Source organism: Lactuca serriola, chromosome 7, assembly GCF_051521515.1.
Source record: "Lactuca serriola cultivar US96UC23 chromosome 7, Lser_US96UC23_V15, whole genome shotgun sequence".
NCBI lineage: Eukaryota > Viridiplantae > Streptophyta > Magnoliopsida > Asterales > Asteraceae > Lactuca > Lactuca serriola.
The window spans coordinates 188,457,782-188,479,006 of record NC_136414.1 but is presented as its reverse complement, the minus strand read 5'-3'; the positions used below and the strand labels follow the sequence as shown (position 1 = coordinate 188,479,006).

General features: G+C 31.9%; 1 pseudogene; it reads left to right on the top strand.

The window, feature by feature from the left end:
• The first annotated feature begins 14,934 nt into the window (after window positions 1–14,934).
• On the top strand, window positions 14,935–15,884 carry LOC145063433 (VQ motif-containing protein 4 pseudogene; annotated as a pseudogene).
• Window positions 15,885–21,225: the final 5,341 nt, after the last annotated feature.

Sequence of the window (21,225 nt, the reverse complement as noted above, 5' to 3'; positions counted from 1 at the left end):
ATGACAAAATTAGTTGTATTAGGGAGGGCGTTTCAAAAAAAATAACCATTTACAAAAAATCATAAATAAACACCGATTTCACAATGGGACCACTCCGAATTACTATTTGCTGCCAAATAGTCCCATGTTTTAGATTGTCCTCTTTTTACACCATTTTTTTTTTTAAATCTGTCAATCTAATACTTTATTTTTGCACTATAAAACATCTTTTTGTTACGGAAATTGTTTTTTAAATCCCAACAAAAAAAACCTAATATATTTTATGGATTCATGTGTTTTTGATTGAATAATGGAGTGATATATTTTTATTGTTACAGGAGAAGGAGAAGAAAGCGAAGAAGAAGATGCACACTTCTGTAGGTGTTGTTGAGGTTCATGTTTATTAAAGAAAGCCATGGTAATTGACATACATTGTATTAGCACTCACCTTTCTATGTCAAAAAAAAACCAATCATATCGTTTGTTTCTCATGAGCAAAACATGTTTTTTTCCCCTTAATTTCAGGATGGCATATTTCTCTTTCTCGAAAGATTAAACTAATCAATCTATGAAACCTTTGATTGATTTGCTCCAATAATTGATCCCATTGTCTCGCTTTTTATAGATGCCTTAAATATTTCACACCATTCGTTCACATCACATCTAATACTATTTAAATATAAAAAAAAGTACATGTCAACAGTCACTTCACAAACTATTAAAACAAATAGTTTTTTTTAAAGAATGAAACAAAGCATCATTTTAGTAACTCCTATATATTTTAAGCTAAAGATGTGTGGGTACAGAAAAAGCCAAATAGCCAGCCTTTTCCTCTTCTTTTCCTCATCTCCTTCCCTTTTTCTTTTCCTTTGACTAATCAGTATTTGTTAATGGAACATGGATAGACATGGGACCTTTTCATCTTTGTCATGCTAGTACTTTCACATGTGAATTTACAATACTACCCTTGACATGACCCTTTATTGGATACCATCACTTGGTCATTTCTGCCTCCTTCCAACTTGTAGTTCTAAATTCTAATGATAGCACCTTAAGTTTGGAGGTACCCTAAAACTTTGGGCCGGGGTGAAAGTCATTGTTGTCAAGATGTTTTGGTGAAAATAAAGGGATAGAATAGGGAAAATTAATAATTTGATCCAAGAAAATGACACTTTATTCTTTTGCTTTTGTCTATGAACATTTATTGAGTATACAAGATGGGAAATTGTTGGATGGAGTATGGAGATGAGTATATCGATTGACTTGTGAGTTTTAAGTTTGTGAATGAATATTATAAACAAAACAATCATACAAAGAACGATCTAGGATGCTCACATGGCTTTTGTTCTCATCTTATGAATCATTGATTCTTTCTATTTTTTATACATATATTATATTCAGATTTGAGATTTGAGATTTATTTTAAGCAAACTCCCTTAAACAACAACAACAACAGATCCTACAAGGCTACAATTTTAATGGGATAGTCGCGGAGGTAGATTTCGGAAGACATGCCTTCACAAATATAAAATCACTGCTTAACATAGATTACCTCCTGCATATTTATACATGAACCTAGAAATTCGATGTCAACAATAATATCTGCATATTCATGCACAAACTCAATTAAATCTAGTTACATATTTACAAAAATTTGGACTCAAATGAGAAACATATAGGGCGAGAATCTTGAAAATTGATGTGAGAATCTTAGATCATCTTAGATATATGCATCCGATGTTTTAATATGGGAATTCGATGTTATAATATGTGAATTTACAAACTTATATATATATATATATATATATATATATATATATATATATATATATATATATACACACACACACACACACTTACACTTAAAATTAGGGGTGAACACGGTGATGTTCAATACGATTATTGGCCAAAACTTCACCACTAACCGCAAATGCGGTTAATCTATTTTCAAAACCGTTTGATGCGGTTATTTTTGTGGTGCGGATAGACGGTTATTTTTGTGGTGCGGTTTTATTTTTTTGTGTTTCGGTTATTAACCGCATGGATTTTGTGTGGTTTTTAACCGCAATTAAGAGTTCAAACATATTACTTGTAATAATAAAAAAATCATAAGATATGAGACAATTAACTTAAATCACAAACAACTAATATCTTAAAAAACATCAAATCATTAGTAATTAATAATAAATATCTTAAAATTGTCAAATTTCACCATTTTTCAAAGTTAAACATAACAAAAAACTAACACTTTTTTCATTTAAAATTTTATCTTTCTTTCATCCATGAAACTTGTCTTATTGTAACACCCATAAAATCAGGTAAATTTAAAACTTTTTCAAACATCCAAAAGCCATTAGTTATTACAAAATGTTCTCAAAATTATCTAATATCAGAGTATCCCAGAAACCATAAGTCCAAAACACGAGGATGTGTACGGTCATGCCTTCGCCTTGCCAAGCCATATGAAGCACCTGAAACAATAAACTGAAACTGTAAGCACAAAGTTTAGTGAGCTCCCCCAAAATACCCATACACACAAAAATACACATATAACCATAACAGCATACTACGGTTCCAATCAACCATCGGGTTGGAATACCCCAGGCCCTCAACCAACAGGTTAGAATGCCAACACGCTATGGGTCCAATCAACCATCAGGTTAGAATACCCTAGGCCCTCAACCAACATATTGGAATGCCAACACACTATGGGTCCAATCAACCATCAGGTTGGAATACCCCAGGCCCTCAACCAACATGTTGGAATGCCAACACACTATGGGTCCAATCAACCATCAGGTTGGAATACCCCAGGCCCAAAACCAACAGGTTGGATGCCCATATACTATGAGTCCAATCATCCTCGGGATGAAATACTCACGGCCCACAACCAACAGGTTGGAATGCCCAGGTCTATTGGCTTTCGCACAAAGCAGATAAGCCTTAACCGCCAAACAAACATGTGCATATATAACAGATAATCACATTGCAGTCTATAGACAACAACTGATCTAGCGGATCATGCCACATACCACATAATATTATCCTACCCTCTAGGATACCGATCTAACAGATTATACTCACATAACATATAATATTATCCTACCATCTAGGATACCGAACTAACAGATCATACCACATACCACATAATATTATCCTACCCTCTAGGATATCGATCTAACAGGTCATACTAGCATATCTTAACCAGATAACAATCCAAAGGGTCGGCCTTGGTGCCTTAAACCCTTGAGTATAGTGAGGATAACTCACCTGGCACCGTTGAAGTCCCACAAATAAAACTCCAGCTGTTGGTTGACAAATCCTTGAACTGTCAACATCAAACAATACCCAGTTAATAATTGGGTTCCAAGCCCAAGGTCCAACTCACGCTACACAAGCCCAAAGTCTAATAATGGGCCAAAGCCCAACATATGACCCAATTTTCCAAATTGGGCCCAGACCTCTACATGGTCTTTCCTTAAGGCCTATCCAATTATTCCAATCCAATTCCCACGGTAAAATATTACATAATCATAAATGCCTAATTATGGCCCATCAATGGCCCAATTTTCCAAATTAGGCCCAAGACTCTCACATGGGCCTTATCCTAAAACCCATATAATTATTTAGTCCATTTGCTTACTCTTGGAAGCCCATTAAATAGTCCAATCACCAAAGCCCACTAGGAAGGCCCAATTCGAGGCTCGGGTGAGATTAGGGTTTTCACATGAAATGATGATTAGGGTTAAGTGTTTCTTACTTAACCCATTAAGGACTTAATCCATTAAGTCCAATATTGCCTTAGGTTAATTTTTCTAATGATTATTAATTAATATTTTAACTTTACTAAATAATTACCGTTCGTGACCCGATCAATTCCCAAAATTAGGGTTTTAAGCCATTGGGGTTTTCCAAACCCTAATTAGGGTTTCCTACACAATACTAGCCCATTAGCCAATTGGTTGGGCTTTTAAGTCATTTTGGGCCTCATTAGGCCCATTAGAGTTTTATTAGGTCAGTAGGGTTTCTTGGGCCCATTAGGGCTTCATTGGACCCACTTTGACCAAGCATCCCCCAAACGAGTCAAACATAACAAGGCAAGCACACCGCCACCCGACACGGCAGCCGGTGGTGGCAGCCACCACCTCTCGGTGGTGGTTACAAGTGTTCTATTGAGTATTCCGACATGATTACAATTACAGCACCATCCAAAACACACACACACACACACACTAATATAACCACATACACTAAAAACACACGCACACACACAGCCATCCTATGGAGGCAGGCGGTGGTCGGAGGTGGCAGTAGGCAGCGGTTGACGACGTTTCACAACAACAACGACACCACAATCGCTCTTCCAACTGCCAGACGTCGTATATTTGGCTTCAACTTCGACTTCACCAGTGAGAGGAGCATCGAGGCATATCAGACGGCAGGAGCCACGACGGTAGCTTCTTGGCGGCGGGGTACCGACGAACAGAAGAAGAAGGATGAAGGGAGGCGGTTTAGAACAACATGACTGTCGTAACATCGGTTTAGTCCGTTCGTCGAAGTCACAACAGCGAGGTAGCACCAGGATGCAAATGAAGAAGGAGGTGGGATGGTTCTTCTCTAACCATGAACGGCAGCAGCAACAGTCATGCTTCGTTGGTTTCCCGGCAGCCCTCGAAGTCCGGTCGTAGAAAACGTCGCTAGCAGCCTTGCTGATCGGGAAAACGGAATGAGAGGGCGGCGGCGAGAGAGCAGCGGCGAAGGGAGTGGGAGTGAAGGTGACGACTGCACAAGGTCCCTCTATCTCTCTTTTCTTTCAAAGCAAATCCATAATTTACCATTTACACCCTACCTCCTAAAATTCTTTACAACTTAAGTCTGAAATCTTACCAATCAGCCCCTGCTTCCATTAATTCTTTTATATTAGGTCCAAATGATACCAAATGGCCCCTCTTCTAACAAAACCTTTTCAAAATAAGTCCCTTAATTACACTTTAACCCCCCGAAACTAACAACCTGATAATTATTATTTGATTTTTGGGCTACAATAATATAAAATAACAACAAATTACTCTTCGGGTTCTCGGGCTTATTATTTAATTATTATATTTAAATGGGATGTTACACTTAATTTTAATATTTAATATATTAATAACTAATAAAAAATTTGTATATAATATATACGGTGCGATACGGTTTTTTTTATTTTTTTATTTTTTTTATTTTTTTTATTTTTTTTATTTTTGAAAACTAATAATCGTACCGCATCACAAATTTACGATTTTTGATAAACATTAACCTCACTATTGGTTTTTATTGTTGTTGCGGTTTATCAATTGCGATTAGTTTTAGTTGTGATGCGATTTTTGCTCGTCCCTACTTAAAATAATATAGGAACCAACGATTCAAATCGTCCTATAAGACACCTCCTATAGCAACTCCATATCTTTCTTTTATACCAACAAAGTTATATGTTTTATTTTGGCAATAATAAGCTATTTTAGTATAATTTATTGTTTAGTAAAATCATAAAAATTATTTGAAGTGATATTTCTACTTAATAATTTGATCCATCCACATGAGGTACAACACATTTGCAACTATTATACAAATTAGTAAAACATACATTTCAAGTGGATAATTAATTTATTAAGTGGAAATATCACTTCCTATTTATTTTAGTTTATTAATTAGCTTTTGATAAACTATTTTAAGATAATTTTTGATAAGTTTATAAAGCTTTTTCAAAATATTTCAAGTATGTCTTTAATTTTATATATATTGTTTTTTTTCTTTTAGTTATATATCTAAATTTCTACTTATGTTATTATATATTATAATCTAATTTATAAGTTATTTTTTTTTATTAAATACTACTAGACTACCAGATATGGACAACATATTAAGCTATATTATACCATTATTTTGATGTCATCTTACATGTTACATCACTCTTGGTGTTATAACATCAATTGAAAAATGGTCAATATTTTATAACATGTTATAACACCCACTAATTTCTATATCGTCATTTATTTTTTATTTTTTTCGATTTATTTTTTAATATTTATAAAAACAAATGTAATTTTGTTAAATACTATTAGACTACCAGACATAGACAACATGTTAATGCATGTTATAACACAACTTTGATGTCACCTCACATATCACATAAACCTTGGTGTTATACCACCAATTAAGAATTGGCCAACATGTTATAACACCCATTAATTTTCATGTCATCATTTTTTTTTCGATTTATTTTTTAATATTTATAAAACAAGTGTTATTTAAATAAAACTTAATTTTTACTTAAACATAACATTTAAAAACTAGAAAAAATTACAAGAAATAAAAAATAACATTTAAAAATTAAAAAAAAAGAAAGATATTACAAGACGATTTTTTCCTAAAATTCACTATTCTTTATCTTCGTTACCATCATACATATAATTCACCAAGTCTTCTCAAAGCTACCTGTGTTTTGGTGCGTCTTCAATATCAACGACTCTATGTAAATATTTCGTTGTCCTTGGTTAAAATTGCACGTGTCTGGGTTCGATAGGCATATACTCTGTATATTTCCTTTTTTTATCATCGATCACCATATTATACATTATGATACATGAATACATGATATCTTGTAGAGTTCATATCTCGTATAGTCGTGTCACATTTTCAAGTATGTGCCATTTCGACTTTAGAACTCCAAAAGCATGTTTCACATCCTTATGTGCTCCTTCTTGTCTCATCTTAAAAAAATTGTCTCTTGGTTATATTGGGTGTCGAAATGCCTTCACGAATGTGCAATATGCAAGATATATTTCATCCATAAGGTAGTACCTAAACTTATATTAATTTCCATTCATTGTGAAAGTAGCATATGGTGCCTTTCCTAACAAAATATGATAATGGTGACTGATCAGGAACGTTGACATCGTTGTTGGAACCTGCAACCCTGAAATAAGCACACCAAAACTATAAATCTTGGGATACAACAACCTCTAATACCAACGAAGACGCTTCATGATGACCACTTGATGAGAATTGTTATCGAGATTTGAGAAAGCAAAGTTAGATTTGAGTGATTGAAGATTAAGTACACGAAGAGTAAATATTAATCAGATCTCATATTGATAAAGAGTGATTACAAAATAAGCAGAGAAGAGATATCTGTTACGAAAAGTCTCTTTCTACTTCTAACCTCAGTCCCTATTTATAGGGAACATGAGTGTACAAAAAATATACTAAGTCTAGACATTTTCACTTCGCAAAACAGATGACTTAGTAAAATAACATAAAATGCGAAACTATACAATACACTATATTCGACTTTTACAATTTTACATCTACATTCTCCCCTTTAGTAAACAGTCAAACCAAGAACATCTTCAAAAGAACCACCAACACTTTTGGGTTTTGACTTCAAATTCAATTCAACACTTGGAGATTGTTGCTTTGGAACCCAAATTTGCTTCACGAATTTCGGCTTCACAACATATGACGATTTTTGTGAGTAAACCCGCTTATTCTTCCGATTCATCTTCTTCTTCTTTTTCTTTCTCATCTTTTTGCATCTTGAAGACTTGACTTCATGAACAAACCCACTTTCAACAACATGAACATTTTGAGTTTGAATCAAATCTTTTGGAGTTTGATATTTGTGAATTTCTTGAACCACCGGCTTCCGATAAGGAATCATTCCTTCAAACGAATCACAAGAACACAAAATATCATCGGTTTGAACTCCAATTGAGCAAAAAACTTTTTCATCTTGAAAATCAACTTAAACTCCTTTTTCTTGAACATCATCATCATCAAGAACACCATCCCGAGCTTCACGACAATCTACATAATATTCAAGTTTATTTCTTCCATATTTACATTCAGCACGAGAAATTCCTTTTATGACTTCTCCATCTCTTCTATTTCTTCGTCTCTTTTGATATGTTGTAATCAATCGATCAAACAAATGTTTGTTTTGAAAAATTGGACAACTAATTAATTCTCCAACTTCATTCGTTTCTCCATTTACAATAATATCATATTCACTTATCAATCCAACAGTTAAGCTCTTAAGAAGATATTCAAATGAGCATTCATATTGAACATCTTCACTACGAATCATCCATTTCTCCATGATTACAAGAACTTGATTTTTTTTTAGAGAGAAATTGATTTTGAATGGGTTTTCTAGAAAGAGAAAGTGATACAAACAAGTATTCTAGAGAGAGAAAGTCGAATTATGGATCAAATCAAAGAAAAATTCGACTTCAAGAACACAAAAACACTCTCTAAACACGAAGATCAATGAACAATAAGAATCACCAAATCAAAAATAGCCATCAAGGATCAATTCTTGATGAAAATCAAGAACACCCGCTCTGATACCAATTGTAGTGGTGATGATTCTGATGGCATGTGCGGAATTAGAAAGATCTAGTGATTCATCATGTAAATTCAAGAACACAAGGAGTAAATAAATCTTTGTAAGCTCTTATTAGATCTAGAAAGATTATACAAATGGATTTGTATACAATTTCTCTCTCTAGTCTAACACTCCAAATGATTCCTTACATAATGGGAGTCACTCACTTCCTATTTATAGGAAAAGACTCAACTCATTTACACATACAAAGAGGAAAGCCTAAAACATTACATCCAAGCATGACTTTGCACCCTAACACCACTTGCATACTGACCTTTCCACGCCACGAGACAATTTCTCCATTTCTAGTGTATGCAATCAATGCTTCCAAGCATACCCAGAAAACCATGTCTTTCTTCATGTGCCACATATAGTTGTTGCATATCATTCAACGAAGGTTTCCGCAAATAAACGTCACTAAATGTTTCAACAACACCTCTTGCCATTCTATACGAACTTTCTATCGCAGTTCTCTCATACATTATCATACAATCGTTAATAAAATCAGACGACTCCCCTATAGCCATCAGTTTAATTGTTTGTAGCATATTTCTGCAACCTTGTGAATCCTCGCATACCTCTAGCATGGTAACTCATTTGGAAAAACCTATAACTAAACATATATTTAATAGGTAAAAAAATGTAGTATATTTTATCTAAAAGCTACATATAAAATATACAAAAATTGAAAGAAACGATATCTGCTTTCTAAGGCGTTGTCTATCCGTACAACACAATTTTTCGCAAACGAAACATTCTTTTGAAATCGTTTGGCTGGTAGACATAATTGTCCGCAAAATAGCCGTGAACTAGATGTTCGTGTTCTTCTTCGCGATTTTTGTTTAACATCGTACGCCTTGTTAGTAAAGAGTTTGATCTAATTATAGTAGCACGTTCCTGCAATACTCGTACATCGCACTGACGAATGTATCATCATCATCATTGTTGGACTGGTCGATAGATCCATTTTTTGGGAAGTATTGAAATTTTATAAAATATAGAGAAAGAGAAAAATGATGTGAATGATTTTGATATAGATGGTATATTTATAGGTAAATAAAAATTAATTATTTTTTTATTAATTAAAGTGACCGTTAATCGGTCAAAGAAGTTCAAATTCGTTGGACAAAACACGTGTTGCAAGCCGTTACCGTGGCAACGCCGGACACCATAACACCACAATGGGGTGGTGTTTCAAGCGTCACCACGCTGTTAAGAACCGCACCACGTCGACAATAACTGGACAAAATGGTCACATGTCCTATACTTTTAACTCATAAGCTAGTTTATCAGCTACTACCTAGCTTTTCAGCCAAAAATTAATATTGGTTTTTTTTTTCAAAAAAGAATCCTAAAAATATAATTGTATAAGCTGATAATTAATTACTAAAAAATAAAACTTAAACTGGTTGTAATTAAAGTATCTAATTGTAAGCTTATAAAAGACAAAACTGCAAAAATGGTCCCTGTGGTATGCATTTTTTTGGGATTTTAGTCCAAACCCCGACTTTTTTGGATTAGTGGTCCTTTTGGACTAGTTTGTATGTGAAAATGGTCCCTGTGAAAATTGAAATGACTATAATACCCTTGGGGTATTTATTTTTTATTTTTCTTTCATTATTTTAAAATTTAATATTTATTTATTTATTTTAACAATTAAAAAATAATAAAGGACCTCTCTCTCTCTCTCTCTCTCTCTCTCTCTCTCTCCCTCTCTCCCCGAAGCCATTTCCCAGTTCATATTCTCCAACCAAAGAACATGATTGCAGCCCCAAAACTTTGTTATGTATACATAACGAAGGCAAAATTGAGTCCTCACAAAGTGGCCTAACAACAATAACACAAGCAGAAAAGGAGGTAGAATCAAAATCAAAGACCGATTCTTCCTTATCCAAGACTGTTGATCGATTGAAAAGGAAAACGACAATAATGAGGGGGAGAATCGGACTTATAGGAGTCGCAAGAGGTGACGGGGCTGGCCGGAGATGACCGTTGGAAGCAGCAGCTGACGACGACGATGGTTCACAGCAACGTCGACGATGGTGGCAGGGGCTGCTCTGGCGGCTTCCGTTGCTTCGTTTTCTCCCTTTTCCAGTGAGCTCGACATGAGGGAGGGTAGGGAGGAATGAGAAATATGTTCGGTGGTGATTTTTAATAGAGAGAGAGAGAGAGAGGTATGAGGTGGGTATCGGTGGTGGTGGGTCGGACGTCACACAGTAGCAGTGACGAAAACTAGGTGAAGGTGGTGACGATGGGCGGCGATGGCTGCTCTTCTGCCGTTTTTCCTTCCTGTTCCGACGAGCACCAAATGAGCAAGGCAAGTCGGAGGAGGTGTTTGGGTGGGTTCTCTTGTCCAAAACAGTGGTTATTGGATGGTGGAGTTGTGGTGGTTCATGGTGGTAGTGGGTGGTCGAGGGTGGCAGTCCTTGACTGCTCTTGATTCCCTCTTCGATCCTTGACATTAATTTAGTGAGAGGGAGGGAAAAGGAGGTGAGGTGGTGAGGTTTCTGTCTTACAATGGTGAGGGAACGATGCAATTTAGTTCATAGGGAAAGGATTTTCTGTACCACTTCAATGGGGAAAGTTGACTTTCACAAGGTGAGAGAGAGAGAGACCCCATTTTATTATTAATAAAACATTAAATGAAATAAAAAGAAATATAAAAATATATCAAGAGGGCAGTTTAGTCATTTCAATTTTCACAGGGACCATTTTTACATACAAACTAGTCCAAAAGGACCACTAATCCAAAAAAGTCATGGTTTTGACTAAAACCCTAAAAAATGCATACCACACGGACCATTTTGGCAATTTTGTCCTAATAAAAATCAATGGTATAAACAAGGTCGCACACAAATCATATGAAACTAGGCGAATGCCCGTGCGTTGCGTAGAAACACCTATATAGTTGAAGTCTTTACAAATATATGTTTTTTTTTAAATATAACGATAACGATGTTGTTAAATTTGATATAATAATTTGTATACTAAATTGATATAATATATTGATTATTTTGAATTATATGATAATATATACATCTATCATAACTTCAGAATCTCAATCATTTGAATGATTTCTACCTGCGAGTTATACATGAATAAAATTAAATATAATATATTGTTTAATATTATTTATAATTGTTGTTATTGTTAATTAATTTTTTAAAATTTTTTAATGTTTTAATCTATCATTATTGATTATTTAAAACATCAAACATTACCTTTGATTTTAAAGGTAACAACATAATCATTTATATAAAGTTATTTTTAACTATTGTTATTGTAAGTTATTTTAAGCTACTTATTTAGAAACTTTTAAAGATTATAAAAATATATTTAGGAAATATTTTACTTAAATTGATATTATAATTTAGTTTTTGCATTCATCACTACCATTTATCACTTTTAACTATTTACAAAATATTCTTTCGTTTTTTAATTGGAACTGAAATTTATATTTAAATTCACATTGTAATATGCAGAAACACCTATATAGTTGGAGTCTTTACAAATATATATATTTTAAATATAACAGTAACGTCGTTGTTAAATTTGATATAATAATTCGTATACTAAATTGATATAATATATTGATTATTTTCAATTATGCAATAATATGTATCTATTATAACTTCATAATCTCAATCGTTTGAATGACTTCTACCCGTGGGTTAGACATAAATAAAATTAAATATAATATATGGTTTAATGTTATTTATAGTTGTTGTTATTGTTAATTAATTTTTTAAAATTTATTTTCTTAATGTTTTAATTTCTAATTATAATTATTTAAAACATCAAACATTGTTTTTTGATTTTAAAGGTAACAATATAATCATTAATATAGAGGTATTTATAACTATTGTTATTGTAAGTTATTTTAAGCTACTTATTTGAAACCTTTACTGATTATAAAAATATCTTTAGGAAATATTTTAATTAAGTTGAGATTAGAATTTAGTTTTTGCATTTATCACTACAATTTATCACTTTTAACTATTTACAAAATATTCTTTGGTTTTTGAAGTGGAACTAAAATTTATATTTAAGTTGACACTGTAATGGTATATTTAAATTAACAATTTAAGTATTTTGTCAAAACTGTTCAAAAGTTGTAGTTTTAAACGGATAATGTTTTGCATAAAACAACATTTTAAATCTAATAAATTAAGTATATTATGTTAAAAGTTAAAGACATAAGTTTATAATTAGAAGTACAGATATTATTTTAAAATTTTGAAATTTAGTTTATTAATGATAACACTTTAGGTTTGATATTTATTTAACCTTATTAATCATTATTAGAAAGACACTATAATTTATCACTTTTAAGTATGTACAAAATATTATTTGGGTTGTTTAAGTTAAACTAAAACTGATATTTAAGTTGATTTAGTAATGTTATATTTAAATTAATAATTTATTTTTATACAAATTGTTCCAAAATTGTATCTTTAAAATGATAATGGTTTACATTCAACAATATATTAAAACTAATAAATTAAATATAATATGTTAAAAGTTAAAAACATAACTTTATAAGTAGAAGTAAAGATATTATTTTAATATTAAAATTTTGTTTATATATGATTAGTGATGAGAATTGTTATCGAGATTTGAGAAAGCAAAGTTAGATTTGAGTGATTGAAGATTAAGAACACGAAGAGTAAATATTAATCAAATCGCATATTGATAAAGACTGATTACAAAATAAGCAGAGAAGAGATATCTGTTACGAAAAGTCTCTTTCTACTTCTAACCTCAGTCCCTATTTATAGTGAACATGAGTGTACAAAAAATATACTAAGTCTAGTTTTCACTTCGCAAAACAGATGACTTAGTAAAATAACATAAAATGCGAAACTATACAATACACTATATTCGACTTTTACAATTTTACATCTACAATTAGACTTTAGACTTGATATTTATTTAACATAATTAACCAAATTATAATTATTATTATAAAGAAATTGAAAAGTCATGAGAGTTTTAAATGAATGTGGTGAAAGAAAAAATGATATGAGGGTTTCAAATGAATGTGGTGCTTGGAAAAATGTTTTTTTTATAAGTATATAATGATAATGATAATGATGCTTATTGTAGCAAAGTAAAACTTCAAATCTTAAAACTGTCATTAAATACACATCAAACTTGCCGTTATTTATATTTGTTGGTAAACACCATTTATGAGCATTTCCCACCGATCACGACTACGACCATGTTTTTTAAGCTTGGAGCATCTTCAATCATATATAGTTTTTTTTTTTTTTTTTTTTTTTTTTTTTTTTTTTTTTTTTTTAAACATTTATAATAGTAGAACTCATTAGGTGAGCATTTTTATTATACCCTATCAATTTATAAAGCTAAAAAGAGCTTAGCTTTTTTATATAATTCATTATAGGACATATCAAATTTATTTTTATTATTTTATTGTTTTTTTTTTCTTGTTATAATGTTTTATTTGCAATGAATTAGAGTCTCATGATGTCGAGATATAAAAGCTGAAAATTTTCAAAGGTCAACACATTAAGTAATTACTGAAATTTTTTGATTTTTCCTAGGTTTTCACGGTTCTAAACCTAATTTAACCGATTTCAACTGACCCTCTTTGATTTTTTCAGGTATTCTGGTTTTAAACTCATTTTACCCGGAATTGAACCGAAATCGATTTCTATATACTGGTCCAGTTTCCGGTCCTATAAAATTCCGTTAATCGATTCCCAAATTATCCGGATATAGGTCTATCCGGACCGAATTTGGATCCACTTCCGTCCTTAGACATGAGTCTCATTAATAACAATGAAAATAGTTGACAGGTCAATCTCTCTTTTTCATTGTCCCCTATGACTATTCTTTATTTCATTTGTAACCCACAAAAACAATACCACCAAAATTCACTTGTGCTTCACCACCCATTAACTTTGGTAAAGTTGTCACAACACCTCACTATATATAAAATATTTTTCACTTTAGTACATATTGATACATATGCTCAATACCTAAAGCGACTAACTTTCATTTTGGATCTAAGAGAATTTTGGATCAATTCTTCTCGGAATCTTTTGAATTTCATCTAACTAAACTAACATATAAAAACATATGTTTGTTTTAGCAACAAATTATATTTTACTTAATAAAAACGTTAGGTATTTTATTGAATTTCTTTAGTAAAAACAAACATCCTATAAGCTTATTCTTGAAAATCAAAGTTTGATTTTTTTAGTAAAAACAAGCATCCTATAAGCTTATGTTCCGGTAATAAAAACGTTAGGTATTTTATTGAATTTTTATAAACTATTTACTAAAAACTAAACACCTAACTTACTGAGATAAGTTTTTAACTTGATAATTACTATTTAAGAACTTTTACATTCTCTTAAAAATCAATTTTGTTGTTGTTGACGTTTATAAGATTCTCGAAATTCTATAGACTTTTTGTCCAAAAAAAAAACTAAAAGTAAATTAATTATCAAGTTGACACCTTTATACATACATGAAAAGACGAAGGAGCTAAATGCATTGAACACCAAAATTCATGTGGATAATATGTAATATTAACCCTAAGATGACACAAAGTTGGATACTGTAGTCCACAGACACCCCAACAAAACCTCAATCTCTTCAAATTCTCTTGTTTTTCACTTTATTTTTCCCCCATCGATTTCATCTTCAAATCGAAGTAGTACAAAAATCCATCAATGGAGATCGTATCAAGACAACAACACGAAAGAGAAAACCCATCTCCGACGAACTCTCCGTCCAGCCATGGCAGCAGTAGCAACAGCAATGGACATACCGCCGGCGGTGGCGCCGTCCAAACACCACCACTAACTCCAAGACCCGTTTCAAGATCCGAACCAAATTCATACCCAACAACCTTCGTCCAAGCAGACACAACTTCCTTCAAACAAGTAGTCCAGATGCTAACCGGATCATCAAAACCGACCCACCAACCAGATCCGGCGCCGACGAGGACATCCATACCGCCGATCAAAACCGGTCAACAGAAGAAACAAGGATTCAAGCTCTACGAGCGTCGGAACAGCCTGAAAAACGGGCTGATGATCAACGCATCGGTGCCGAAGCTCCATGGTCATGGGTTATCGCCGCGACTCCATGAAATGCTCTCTCCAAGCATTCTTGATTTTCCGGCGCTTGTTCTTAGTCCGGTGACGCCATTGATCGAAGACCGGTTTAATAAATCGTCACCTTCGATTGGGAACTCGTCGGAAGAAGAGAGGGTAATTGCGGCAAAAGGATTTTATTTGCATCCGTCGCCTAGGGCGGCGACGCCACATGGGACGACGGAGCCACAGCTGCTGCCTCTTTTTCCGTTGACCTCGCCGCGGGTATCGGAGTCGTCGATTTAGATAATGGCTTAATCACGATTAATGTTAGAGATCTTTTGCTTCAATTGTACAATTTGGATCTCTCTATTTCAATCGAAATTAAAATAATAATTTAATTAATCATCCAATTAATTTGCACTAATTCCTCATTTAATCTTTGGATTAAAACTAAAATCTTGAATTTTCAAAAAAAAAAAAAAAGTGAATGTAATTTGATCACATTTCGATTCCTTTTGAAATTTAAAATAGTGTCACTAGTTTCTTCAAGTGTCATGTTTTCTAAATGGTCGGTTATATGATAATTAATTATCTTATTTTTATAAATTTAGGTAGTAAATTATTCTTTTTTACAATTTGAATATCCAACATATAAATTATAAAATCTTTCACCAAATATTGGACTATTGGTTACACAAAAGAATAATCTTCACAACGAGAGGCTCTAATAACAATGAAAAAAATGATCAAATTCATTTATCAAATGTACAAGGTGCAAAAGAAAGATTAATTGGTTAATGATTGTTGAAATGGTTTAAAGTCTAAAGAGTTGGATATTTTATATAGTCAAAAGGAAGTTCAAATTAAAAAAGTGGGGTCAACGATATTGATGGCAACTGTATGGTCAAATATTCATTATAGTTGCCCATGAACATCTACTATCATTTGACAAAAAGAAAAGAAAAAAGAAAAAGATATAAGACAAGTTGACGATTTTGGATCGATTTTTTGAAGAAAAAGAAGGTTTAAAGATTGGATTCCTTAAAAAAATTAATACTATCACACAATTGATTTGATTTCTAGGTTTAGTGGTGCTCCGGACATATTTGATGAAATAAAGGAGAGTAGGATTTTTTTTGGAATCAACAAATTTTATGTTTTTTTATGTAGCTACTTTTAATTTCATTTATGTTTTAAACATGCACTTAAACTTTCGACCCTAAAAAGACAAGAACCTTATATCCTTGGATTAAAAGCGATTTGTAGGAGAGTAGTGGAAAGTTGATTGGATTCATTACTTCTTCAAAGTTCAAACTTCAAAGAAAGTAAATGCTTAGCAAGTGGAATATGGGCCTGGGTCCTCGTATAATCTGCTTCTTTCATTTTGTCAAACATATCAAATTCTTCTATATTTATGATTTCGAAATAACTTTTTTTACAAAGCTTTCTACGAACACCAAGCCACTAACGTTATGGACATTTGACATTGTTTATTTTAAAACCTTGTTTTGGTAAAACCCCTTGGCTCTATAACTCGGCTTTAGCCTCTATTTTGTTGTAATAAAATTTGTCTAGCTCTTTGTTAGTCTTTTAATAATATTTTCTACCGTTCAAAAAAATACAAGTTTTGAGCTTATTTTGTTTGTTTCATGTGCAATTTATCCTTTAAGAAGGTTAATCGTCTATTTGTTAGTTGCTCGATTGGCATGTAATATATTACTTGGTTCTCGATTGCTAGGCGGCGAGTTCTTGATTTTCCTTTGGTTACTATGTTAATTTGATATTTTGATCAGAAAAAATTGAATTTAATGCAGTTCTTTAGAATATTCGTAAAAACACTGTTTTTAGAACGGCTAAGCATAGAAAGTCGAAAATATTTGATAATGTGGTCTCTCAATCTTATTTTTGGATTTGTGATGAAAAGTGTGTGGGTTTGCTTTAGAATTCTAGATTGGCAATGTCTATTTTGTAGCATGTTCCATTTCTAGCACCTCGCTAGTTTTAAGAAACTATGGTCATTCCAAAGAAAGGGATAATCATAAAATGACCATCATAAACAACAAGATATCTAAATATAAAAAACTTTTAACTTATTTTCTAAAATCACCATGTAGTCTGGAATTTCATGTCAAGTATTTCAAATTTCGGATTCAGGAGTACATTTTCATGGAAAGCCATTTTTGTGGATCACTCTTTCAAAATTGGAATGACTACGGACTCTCAGTTAAGGGGGTTAGGCTCACAAAGTTACGTTAATAGACAAAGAAGTCAGCCTTTCCATAGATTTTTTTTTTTGGAACAGAGGCATTCAAGCTAGGTGTAACACCCCATTATTTCAACATTGGGAATTAGTAGAAAAGATATACATTAGTAGCACTAATCTCATGTCAATTGAAACAAGTCCATAGATTCCAATTATATATACATTATAAAAATCCAACGTGGGGAAAAGATCAAAAGTCATAACAAACACTAATTATACAAAAAGCTACAAAAATTCAAACAACTTCTATTAGTGTTTTCTCCATGCTAATCCTGATTGTATAAGTTGTTCAAAATAGTGTCATGTAGGATAGGTCCCCAACTATGTTATTTTGAATATTGTGTTCGAAAATCAATTAAAACAAGCAATTATGGTATATCGTTTTTAGTTTTTTTTAGAATGACGGATAATTCATTCATTGAAATGGGCTAGCAAGAAATTGCAATTACAAAGTAAAAGTATTACAAATGACAATCCGCAAAAGGAGAAAAGCCAACAATTATCCAATCAGGATTCCAAAATTGTCCCTGATACTTGACACACGAAAAGAGATAGAGTTCAATAACTTCCACTAATTCATTAACATTGATCTTGGCCTTCCTGAATATACACTCTATTCTGGCTTTCCATAAATACCAAAAACAACCACACCTATAATAGCACCAACAAACTTCTTTTTAGGGGTGAGAAGAGGACATCGAGTGAGACAGATTGATTAGGTTTAATGACTTTGGAGGCCCAAGATCAAGAGCAATTTGATGAAATATAGCATCCCAAATCGAATGTTATAATATACAACAATAAAAAAGGTGGTCGATATCCTCAATACTATTTGAACATAAATGAAAGGATCGACTGTGAACTTGCACACCTCTTTGAGCCAAGAGCTTAAGAGAGTAGATAATGGAATATGGTCCAAGCAAAATCTACAAACAAAACAGTTAACCTTTTTAGGCACCCATTCCAATTTAAAGTTGGTGGTTCGTACGCATATTTCGTTGTTGCAATTAAACCGTGTATCAATATAACCGAGAAAACAACATTTGGGGCTTTAGACCAAACCCACAAATCATCAAGATTAGAGTGAGGACATAGACCATGAAGAAGTGAAATAAGGGAAGAAAATCCAACTTCTTTCGTCCCTTTTCAAAGTATATTTTTCCAATTCCATGTCCTAGCAACCGAATACTGTCCCAAGATAATACGCTTATTAGATTTTGGGTTTAATAATATCAATAATAACTTGCATAATTCAATGATCGTGTTTTATATATACACTTTCCAAAATCTATGATTTCAACCTTATTACCTGGGGCATCAGTAAATCTTATTTGGGATAATCCAAGAACAATCGTTTTGGAATTCAGGCTTCTTCTAAATATAAAACATAAAGTATACATGTTGTTTTATGTTTTAGAGAGATAAAGAGATACAAAGAATCAGTTTTCACTTATATGAAATTTGTAACCTTTTCATGCAAAGTCCATCCTCTTTTTTATATATGGAAGATGAAGGTTAAGGGTGATTAATAGCAGTTACAAAGAAAAAACAGCAACATGCGTCATCATGGTGTCATCAATAGGTTTTTGGCAGAAAGAATATGTTTGGACCATTTCTAATCAGCATGACCCTCGCTACGGGCTCTGCCCCTTGGACTACACTAAGAGCACTGCCACCGGACCCCTATTCATGAGTTCATAAGTTCATATCTATCACTTTGAGTGTGCACTCTACACCTCCAGTCTCGAATAGTAAAATGAACTCAACTTGTCTCAATAGTAATACTAACTATACTAAAATATGTTGATAATACTAAAATTACCAACAATGTTTATACAAGATCATACAGTTTTTTCCGCCTCCAACTTATAGAGTCAAGGAAACATATATTTTGGAGCCACAATGTCCACCATTTATCTTTCTAAAACATTATATTTGCCATATTTCCAACCTTCCTCGAGAATAGATCCTTGAGACCGATACCAACTTCCACCAAATCCACATAAATCTTTGAAATGTCAAACCAAAGACGCATTTTTTTTATCTTTTTATTTTATTTTTATTTTTTTAGTTAATTCAAGTTCCGAAAATAATATTTAAAAAAAGAATTTTTTGATTTTTCCATTTATTTTGCATTTTAAAATTATTTTTAGAATATGTACAGTGTAATATTCTATTTAGAATATTTCACGTATTTTTCAAGAAAAATAGAATTTTTTTTAGTTAATTCAAGTTCCGAAAATAACATTTAAAAAAAGAATTTTTTGATTTTTCCATTTATTTTGCATTTTAAAATTATTTTTAGAATATGTACAGTGTAATATTCTATTTAGAATATTTCACGTATTTTTCAAGAAAAATAGAATTTTTTTTAGTTAATTCAAGTTCCGAAAATAATATTTAAAAAAAGAATTTTTAGATTTTTCCATTATTTTGTATTTTAAAATTATTTTTTAGAATATGTCAGTGTAATACTCTATTTAGAATATTTCACGTATTTTTAAAAAAAAAACGATATTTTTTTTTAATTTTTTTTAGTTAATTCAAGTTCCGAAAATAATATTTAAAAAAAGAATTTTTGGATTTTTCCATTTATTTTGCATTTTAAAATTATTTTTAGATTTGGTCTAACGGTCTCACAAAATTAAAATGGTCTCAAATGAACCTGAATATATATATATATATATATATATATATATATATATATATATATATATATATATATATATATATATTGTTTGCCATTGTATAATGTCTTACCAAAAATACACCATACATCTTAAAAATACGATAGAATGAAGAAGAGTTCCCTTAATAATTAGAGAACCAATTCATATTACTTACAAATAAGAAACCTCACTCTAAACATATACATAAAACCACTAACATAACTCTCAATATCTACAAAACATATACATAAAACCACTAACATAACTCTCAATATCTACAAAAGAAGAATGATTTATGTATTTGACACATACAAGAAATCAGAACAAAAGTATGTAAAATAATAGATTACATATACAAACAAGATGTAAGAAACTATAGAGAACTAGGGTTTGTGTCGAAGAGAACTCATCTACAAACCCTATCTACCACAAAGTGTATATATATATATATATATATATATATATATATATATACACACACACTTTGTGGTAGATAGGGTTTGTAGATGAGTTCTCTTCGACACAAACCCTAGTTCTCTATAGTGTCTCTCTCTCTCTCTCTCTCTCTCTCTCTCTCTATATATATATATATATATATATATATATATATATATATATATATATATATATATATTACACAACTAGTCCTTGAAGTATGAGTAGTTACTCCGATAATCTCCAACTTTCACATATGGCACCATTACTCTCCAAGTTTGTTGAATATGTCACAACCAGCTACAATCTTCAGTACGTAACTTTTTTAAGTATCTCCACCTTTGTCCTTGTAAAAATCTAGCATGTCTCTTTATCCCTTCAAAA